Source organism: Orbicella franksi, chromosome 11 (assembly GCF_964199315.1).
Source record: "Orbicella franksi chromosome 11, jaOrbFran1.1, whole genome shotgun sequence".
Lineage (NCBI taxonomy): Eukaryota > Metazoa > Cnidaria > Anthozoa > Scleractinia > Merulinidae > Orbicella > Orbicella franksi.
This window is the reverse complement of record NC_138155.1, coordinates 13,736,901-13,745,466: the sequence shown is the minus strand read 5'-3', so window position 1 is coordinate 13,745,466 and position 8,566 is coordinate 13,736,901. Positions and strand designations below refer to the sequence as shown.

General features: G+C 39.5%; 1 long non-coding RNA gene across 1 annotated transcript in view; it reads left to right on the top strand.

Moving 5' to 3' along the window:
• The first annotated feature begins 4,957 nt into the window (after window positions 1-4,957).
• The window catches only part of LOC145502717 (uncharacterized), a 3,999-nt gene continuing 390 nt past the window's right edge, over window positions 4,958-8,566 (top strand). Inside the window, exons 1-2 of the long non-coding RNA XR_014051385.1 lie at window positions 4,958-5,203; window positions 7,875-7,922. This is a non-coding gene — a long non-coding RNA (uncharacterized LOC145502717). The remainder of the gene's footprint in view (window positions 5,204-7,874; window positions 7,923-8,566) is intronic.

Sequence of the window (8,566 nt, the reverse complement as noted above, 5' to 3'; positions counted from 1 at the left end):
AAAGTCCTTACAAAGTTGTATAAGCCCAAGGCTTATGAGCGGCAGTCGACGGTAGTTGCTAAATTAAAATGGCCATCCATGTTGCGCAAAAAAAGCACGGTAATCCCGTTTCTTTGAGGCCTTTTTTACAACATAACATAATTACCGAGCCACTGGTGGAAGTCTTTAATACTCCTTCGTTTTCGATGGAATACTTGACCTTAATTAAGTAGAAATCATGTTTCTTTTCTCGTCTTAATTAACACAGCGGAAAAAAACTCCCAAAAATGAATTGAACTCCACTAATATCTTTTCAAATAAGAAAGTTGAGAATGATAGCTAGTTGAGGATATTTTTTTACATATCGACAGAGCCAATAATATGGTCTAATGAACTATTATTCCATTGAAAAGTATGGTAAATATATGATCGTGTTACGCTCTGAAATCTTAGAATGTATTTAAGAGTATCTTCATCCATAACCCTTAAAAATTTCTGTTTTTTTTGCTGCTGTTTCGAGGTGTTCGGTAACCAACGCCTTTGCAGCAAAATAAGCAAAGAGAAGTACGGAACATTATATATGGTTTTTAAGAAGAGAAAATTGACTTTTCAATTATGACAAGTTTTTCATTGCCAGGTGACAACCCTTGGATTTGTAGCGTGATATGTGTAGATTTTTTTACAGTATTCAGCAAACGAAAATCGTATATATTCAGCGTTATAGTCGAGGACATTCAAGCTGGGGGCATTTTAAGACTTGGATAAGTAAATACAGCCTATAGAATCCTGTCCTGCAAAATTTCACTTGATATTAAATAAGATGATTTGATTCTATGGTGGAAAACTTTCAAATTTGTAGTTTTCATACCCTTGATTAACTAAGCACAATCGATCACTACTGGTAAAAACTACCACATTTGCTAAAAAGCAACAAGCTCGGTCAAATTGAAATTCAAATTTGAAAGAGCTGTTCCTCATAATAATTCATAAAGGATACTTGATCAACTTGAAAAGTTCTATTGTTATGAAATAGCACACAAAGAGAAAAGAGTTGAAGGGTTAATGCAGCAGAAAAATTTAACTCATAGGAATATCGAATGGTCGCATTAGATTTGAAAGTGTTCGTAAAACTTGGCCTCGGCTCGAATTGTTCGCAATAATCAGATGAGTGCTCGGTTGCTCGTGCTCGCAAAATTTTTTCAATTGCTCGCATGCCCGGATTATCGTTAAAATTTTCTGCTGTGTAACGGAAGCATAATTTGCACCTTGGAAACAAAAATTGATGCTGGAAACAATTGTTCCCGTATGGCAAAACTGAGAAACATTAGGGAAACGTGCACGCTCTATGAAGACTATGAGTGTTTCTGGAAAAATGCTTCCTCGTTTTGTTGACGTTTTAGTAAAACTGATCGGCCAGAGTTCACTCCCAGGTAGTGGGGTAACCATACCTGAAACATCTTGCTTGTAAAATCTTTGACCCTCTTGGTAGGGCAACTCTAGTGCTAGGGTTACCCTACCCTTCAGGACCCTATTTGCTTGTAAATGAAGCCTTAGAAAGCTTTAGATCACCTTTAGCGTCCACCCACTGACCCACGTTAAGCTAAGTGACGTAACTTTGCATCAAACGGCATCAAACAAGGCAAAATTGCTTGTAAGCAACTGGGAATGTCTTGGTTGAACCGCGATAAGATTTTAACGTGTTGCCTAGCTTTGCGTTTGTTGTCCTGTTTTGGAGTTGTCAGCCAGAGTAGTTGGCGCTAAACAACTTTTTAATTAAAGAGAGATTCCAACTAGGGGACAATTTACGAAGTGCTCGCCGCTCACCATCTGTATTTTCTAAAGTGCTCGCTGCTCGCATGACTAAATTGATCACTGCTCATGCTCGCAAAAATAAACGCACTGCTCGCATGCTCGCAAATGCTCGCAAAGACCATTCGATACCCCTTCAAGTATTTAACCTGAACATGAAAAAAATTATACCACGCCATAAAAAATACAGCCAATCAGAATACAGGAAAGCCGTTGTATTTTCGGCGGTATTACATCCAACCTTCCCATCATGCGCCGCGCATCCCGGGAGGGGGATTAACATATAAAAAAGACGGGGGTGCTCGTCGGGCGGAAACCCCAAAGAGGTACCAAGTTCCTTTTTTTATGGGCGTGGCTTGAAATTTTTTTTCACCCCTATTAGGTACCAAATCTAACTTGACAAAATTAAAAATCAGTTGATTTTCTAACATGCATCTCCTGTCATATTTTTGTTTTCGGCTCAATACCCTAAAAGGTACCGCAAAGCTCCCGCTGTGAACCTTTTGAGGCTGAACACTCTGAGAGGTTCTAAAATCGTTTTTTTAACCCCTAGGAGGTACGAAGAGCATCTCAGTCCTTTTCATATGGGAGTCCCCTCCCCGGGGGCGGATATGTCACATTGATTGTGTTTATAGCCACTGTATGGCATGGCATAAAATAGTTATGGAATGCTCTCTCGTGGTATACAATAGAATATCCCACTAGTCACTTGTATTTTCTTGGTTGACACGAGCGTAAAGATCTCATAAGGCTCGTGTGTGTTCCTAGAAAATACAAGTGAGATATCCCATTGCCGTACCACGAGAGAGCATTGCGTAACTAGCATGTATCTAAGTGTTTAGTTTCGTTCATTGCAATCCTAATTACAAGCCACTGCAACTGACTTAGACTATGAACACAGTCAGCTCTCATCTTGAGGTGACTGTAGCAGGCTACAGTTGATGTAGTGAGAGCCCGCGAGCAGCCTTCGTCGCTCGTGGCGTAGCACCTCGAAGAGCCTGCTGGCAGGCAGGTCGCGGGCTTATGCAGTGGCCCCGTCTTTGGCCCGGCAACTCAAAAGCTTGTTCTCAACATAAGATCGTACATGCACTTGATTTTATACCAGGGCAGCCATCTAAATTGACGACAAAATAATGACCGAGATGTCTTCCGCACAGTGGTCGAGACTCTCCCAAAAAAATTATTATTTTTACACCCATTTTTACAGTCTGCAATATTACAACAACTTTGACAAACACTGAATGGTTAACTCACAAGTGGGGAAATCTCGGAGAAAACTATGGAGGTATATTTATGACAAAATTCAGTACTCTGTACTTAATTGATATCAAATTATCCAGATTGTACATGGATCAATTAAAAGCCGAATGGCAAGTAGCTGAGTCTACAAATGGTCATTAAGCAAACAGGCATCACGCTAAAAGGCATCACGCGAAAAGGCATCACGCTAAAAGGCATCACGCGAAAAGGCATCACGCTAAAAGGCATCACGCGAAAAGGCATCATGCTGAAAGGTATCACGCCTAAAGACATCAAACGAAAAGGCATCAGCAAGAAGGCATCACGCTAAAAGGCATCACGCTAAAAGGCATCACGCTAAAAGGCATCGCGCTAAAAGGCATCACGCTAAAGGGCATCATGCTGAAAGGCATCACGCCTAAAGGCATCATACGAAAAGGCATCACGGAAGAAGTCATCACGCTAAAAGGCATCACGCTAAATGGCATCACGCGAAAAGGCATAACGTAGAAAGGTATCATGCAAACAGGTATCACGCGAAAGGTATTGCTGGTTTTCAGTGTCACGCAATTCAAAATAGATCAAAATAAAAATCAAAACCGATCAATAGATAAACTCCAGAATCTGGGAAATGAAAGAAGGTAAATATGCAAAGACTCTCGCCAAAATTCTGGTCACAGCAATTTTTCTTATGCGAGATATGCGGAGAAATTTTTTACCCAAATTTATAGAGATTTGTATGGAGACGCCATGCTGGTGCCCATCCGTATGGGCACCAACATGGCGGCCGGAACCCAACAGAAACATCTGTCAGTGAGTTTTGCTACAAAAGCGTGAATTTATCCCTCAAGGAACTCTAAAACATTAAAATAATACTTTTTCTAAGACATGAACTGGTCAGATAGCCAAGTTCCCCGAAATAAGTCACTTTTTTAACCATCATGACATCTCTCTAGGCCGTCATGTAAATGCCGCGTCACGCAAAAGCTTAGAAATTCAAGCGGAGTGTATCACAAAACCAAGAACCCATTCGGGGGGGGGGGGGGGGGGAATTTGTGTAAATATTAGTTTTCAGCTGCTCTTATACATCATTTAAGCAAAATCTCAGGAAGATCAATAGTTTTGTAGTTCGAATTTTGGTGACGTCATGTGAAAACCAGCTATTACACTTAATGAAAGGTATCACGCAAAAAGGCATCACACAAACAGGCCGGTATCACGCAAAAAGGCATAACGCTTCTGCTTGTGTCTCTACATGTTATCTCCCTCTCGCACCATAATAAAGGAGAGGTGTAGCTGCAGTAGTGAATTCATGTTCAGGAAGTTCTTGAACTATTGCCAATGTCCTGCGAAGAAGGCCCACCACTTGTCCGCCATCTTGAAAAATACTCGTGGATCTCAAAAGGACGTCAATTATATGTTCTAAACGGAAAGAAATGCAATCGTTTTCGATTCCAGAGCTCACTTGCTGTATTAACTCTCTCAAGGCACGTCTCAGTACTGAATTACGACCTCGCGAGGGGACAAAGAAGGAATGTCTCGCTCAAAAACCATTTTGAGAAAGCTTTTATCTTACCAGAAATGAATGCGAAAAGTAAGTCCCGGATATAATTTTTGTCTTTTCGCGCGATGAGTTTTCGGTTGATGCCTTTTGGCTTGATACCTTTTCGTGTGATGCTTTTTCGCGTGATGCCTTTAAGCGTGATGCCTTTTCGTGTGATGCCTTTTCGCGTGATGCCTTTTCGCGTGATGTCTTTAAACGTGATGCCTTTTCGCGTGATGCCTTTGTTGTCTCATTACTCGTCCACAAAATGGGTGGGGGGCGCTTATTTTAAATTTCGGCCGATATGCTGAGGGGCGCTTATTCGAGAGGGGGGGGGGGGGGGGGACGCTAATTCGAGGATTTACGGTACTTCCAGCTCTCCGGGGAAATGGAACGAAGAGCGGCAAAAACTGTCGTGCCATTCCTACTCCGCGTCAGCCATCTTCTGCAACAATCGATCTCGGTGGACTCTTTCAGTTCTGTCTTCCCCGATTTTTCTCCGCTACAGTACGATGGGAAGTTTCGAAATGTACGTTGACGTAAACTTTACACATGGTAAAGTAAACTAGGTCAGAGCGGAAGCAATTCCATTGCATCAACAGAGAACACGCCTCGACCTTCCAAGGTACACAGGTAAATGTGTCACTTTCTTCCGCTTGCTTGAGCTTTACTCGTGCTGTTTTCGTGTTGTTTTTTTGTTAAGCTTAAGCTTAACGGTTTTTCCTTTTTTTATTTTTATTTTGATACAGTTTATGTGTTTCTGAAGTCAATGTTGGTCTTTTTCCATGGAAGAATGGTTTCATTCAAAGATGCTTACAGCTGCTCGATCGTCGAGTAGGTCGAGGAAATCACAAGGAAATGGGGCTGAGTGCACAGAAATCGATCACCCCTGCAAGAACTTACAAGTGAGCGTAGACATTAATTATGCACTAGCAATTCTAAATACTGGCTCTCAACGATTAAAATCCCGGTTATTAGTCTCATGAGCCGGACAAGTGGTAAGCAATCTCACAACCTGGGATAATGTTTACATAAACATTCCAGTGCCACTTTATATCAAGCTCCCGGGCTTGGAGGAGAGGAGGGGGGAGGGGGTGGGGAGGGGGTGGGTTTCGGAGGAGGGCTACTTGTCGTATACTTTAGAGGGTAGTACTTGTGATATTTGTTGATTACAACTAGTTAAAGTGCCAGTCACGTAACCAATGAGAAAGGTGGGCTTGAATACTCTTTTGTTTTACGGCCAATCAGGAAAAAGTTCAGATTCTGGACTACAGGCAGACGACTTATGATTGGGAAGTAATTGTATCAGGCTTTTTTTCTCTCCTTCCCCCTACTGTGAAAAAGAAAGAACACCTGATCGGCAGGTTATGCCAAAGAGCTCTTCATGATGTAACTGTCATTAGTTTTTTTTGGAGTTATTGTTTGTCCAGCTCTGTATTTTATGCGATTGTTGATAATAATAATGACTATAATCCATGAAAAATTTTTGCTTGTGTGTGACTGGTCTAAGTGCATCACATGACAAAATATACCTCAGCTAAAACTGGGGAATATTCAAGTATTCAAGTGATATTCCCCAATTTTCAAAATGGCCTGTGTTGAAAAAAAAAGTAGTTGAACTGGGAGAATATACACAATAGCCTCCATTTGGTGTGAAAATATGCTCCTGAAGATATCTGTTCCTCAAAGCTCAAAGTTTTCCTTGAGCTATGTTCTTGGAAACTGTTCAATTCTAGGAACAGAAAATGTCCACGGACAAATATCCCGGCATATTTTGGCCTAAGTGGAGGCTATTGTCTATTTATATTATCATAATTTAATAAATAAATGTAATGGCATGAGAGATGATTGGAAATTAAAGACTGTTGTTTTTTTTGGAAAGTTCCCCTCTCTCTTACTCATATTTGGGCCAAATGCTTTTGGAGGCCCTCTCTCTTGTCGCACTTTTTCTTTCAAGGCTTTTTCTTGATCACCTTACCCCCTCAACCTCTCTTATTAAGGAATAATCCCTTAAAAAAACTGGGCTTTTGGGACCCTCCATCCACCCCTGGGAATTTAAAATGGCCTTTTGCAGGGTGTATGTGTGCCAGTGTATGCGTATTTTATGGTAATTGGCAAAATAGATCAGTCAGATGAAATATTAGGTTTCTTGATGCAAGACATGTCAGCTGATATCTTTATTTTAAAGAGCTGTGGTGTAGCACAATAAAGCGCATGTATGCCCGTAAAGTTTTGAATTGCATGGAATTGACATTGGGAGGGTATCAGATGTTTGAAATTGATGTAGAACATTTATCAATGTACATGTTGGTGTGCCTTATGCTATTGGCATTTATCTCCAGACAACAGGAAGTTTTTCTTGCGGCACTCCAATACATTTTGACATAGAACCACTTTGTGGCCAAAATAATATTGAACAATAATAATTACAGTGCTGTAAATGTAATTGCAGGGATAGCCTTTTAGTGTTATTTGCAAAAGCTACCATATATCATAATCTGCAAAATGACAAAGACAACAGCTTGTGTAAAGCTTTCCTGTTATATTTGACAGAAACATCAACTATTGGCTGGTTAAAATATAATGTAATATGTAGTACTTTCAGCAGCTTACATGCAGGTGTGCTTATTAATTTTCTTGAAATTGACCTTCAGACAATGGGACATTTTTTTACAGCACCCCAATGACAACACAAGTACTGTAATTGCAGGGAAAGCATTTTCACAAGCTCTTATACTTCATAGAATCTGAATGTGAAAATGATAACAATATCAAGGACATCTAGATCTGGCAACTAACATGCGGGTGTGCCTGAAATGTTATTGACATTCATTTTATCTTCAGATTACAGGATGTTTTCTTTTGACATTTTAATGCATTTTGAGACTGAATTTTGAGCAAATTAACAAGTACACTTTTAGTAATTAATTTTTCTATTTGTTTTGAGCAAAAAAAAAAAAATTGTTATTAATTATAAAAGATCCTTTTTCCCTCCATCATTTTCAAGTACTTTTTGGTTATACCGTCACACAATGTTACTTCTTGACTTAAAGGCGATGTTTTCTTAACTCTTGTGAATCAATTTGCTTTTATCTAGGAAGTTTTATTTTATGGAAGCTTTAAAGGTAAAAACAAATGATGTACATGCATTGCTGAATTAAAGCTGTAATCATTGTCTTCAGTATTTTGTTAGGAGTCAATTTATTATTTCAATACAGTAGTTTTGAGACTAAAACTGAACTGAAGTTTCATTAATTGTGCAGATGAGCTGTATACTTTATATTGATATTATAGTCTTTTTCAGTGGGTAATACCACACATTGGAGGAGCTGAAATTTCCTCTTCTAGAAAGGTATGTAAAATAAACCTCATTGTTATCCGAGGCTCAATTTTTTTACTCCCAGAATGTGAATCATTTTTAAAGTTGACGAACCCAAACTAGATTTTAAATGAAGTAGCAAGCATTTGGCACAAAACATTTTTCATTATCATTTTGAGACAAAAACAGGATGAATTCTTGGTAAATTCAATTTCAACCAGGTGGTACATGTAAGTAACTGAACCCTGCTATTTCCAACTTTGAGGGGAAAAGAGAAATTGTTAGATGCGGGGATTAAATGTGAAAATAATAATTAATACTAATTAGTTATCAATTGATGGGAACTAGGTGCAGTCTCCTCATGGTTATAGTAGTGTGCTTGTCTCCACATCAATCGGTCCAGGTTTGAGCCCTGGCTGGGGACATTGTGTTGTGTTGTTGGGCAAGACACTTAACTTACACAGTACCTCTCTCCACCCAGCTGTTAACTGACATGATGGAATAAATTCAATTATTGCCTAAGGGTTGGAAGGAATCACTTGAGGACAAAGTTGCTGCAATTACAGTGGAGGAATAATGTGCAATGAAAAGCCCCAATTGTCATCTGTTTTCCAGCTCTATGTTTTAGTTAACATGGTCTAAAATCATAATTTTTCAACTCTACCAGTGAAAATCAG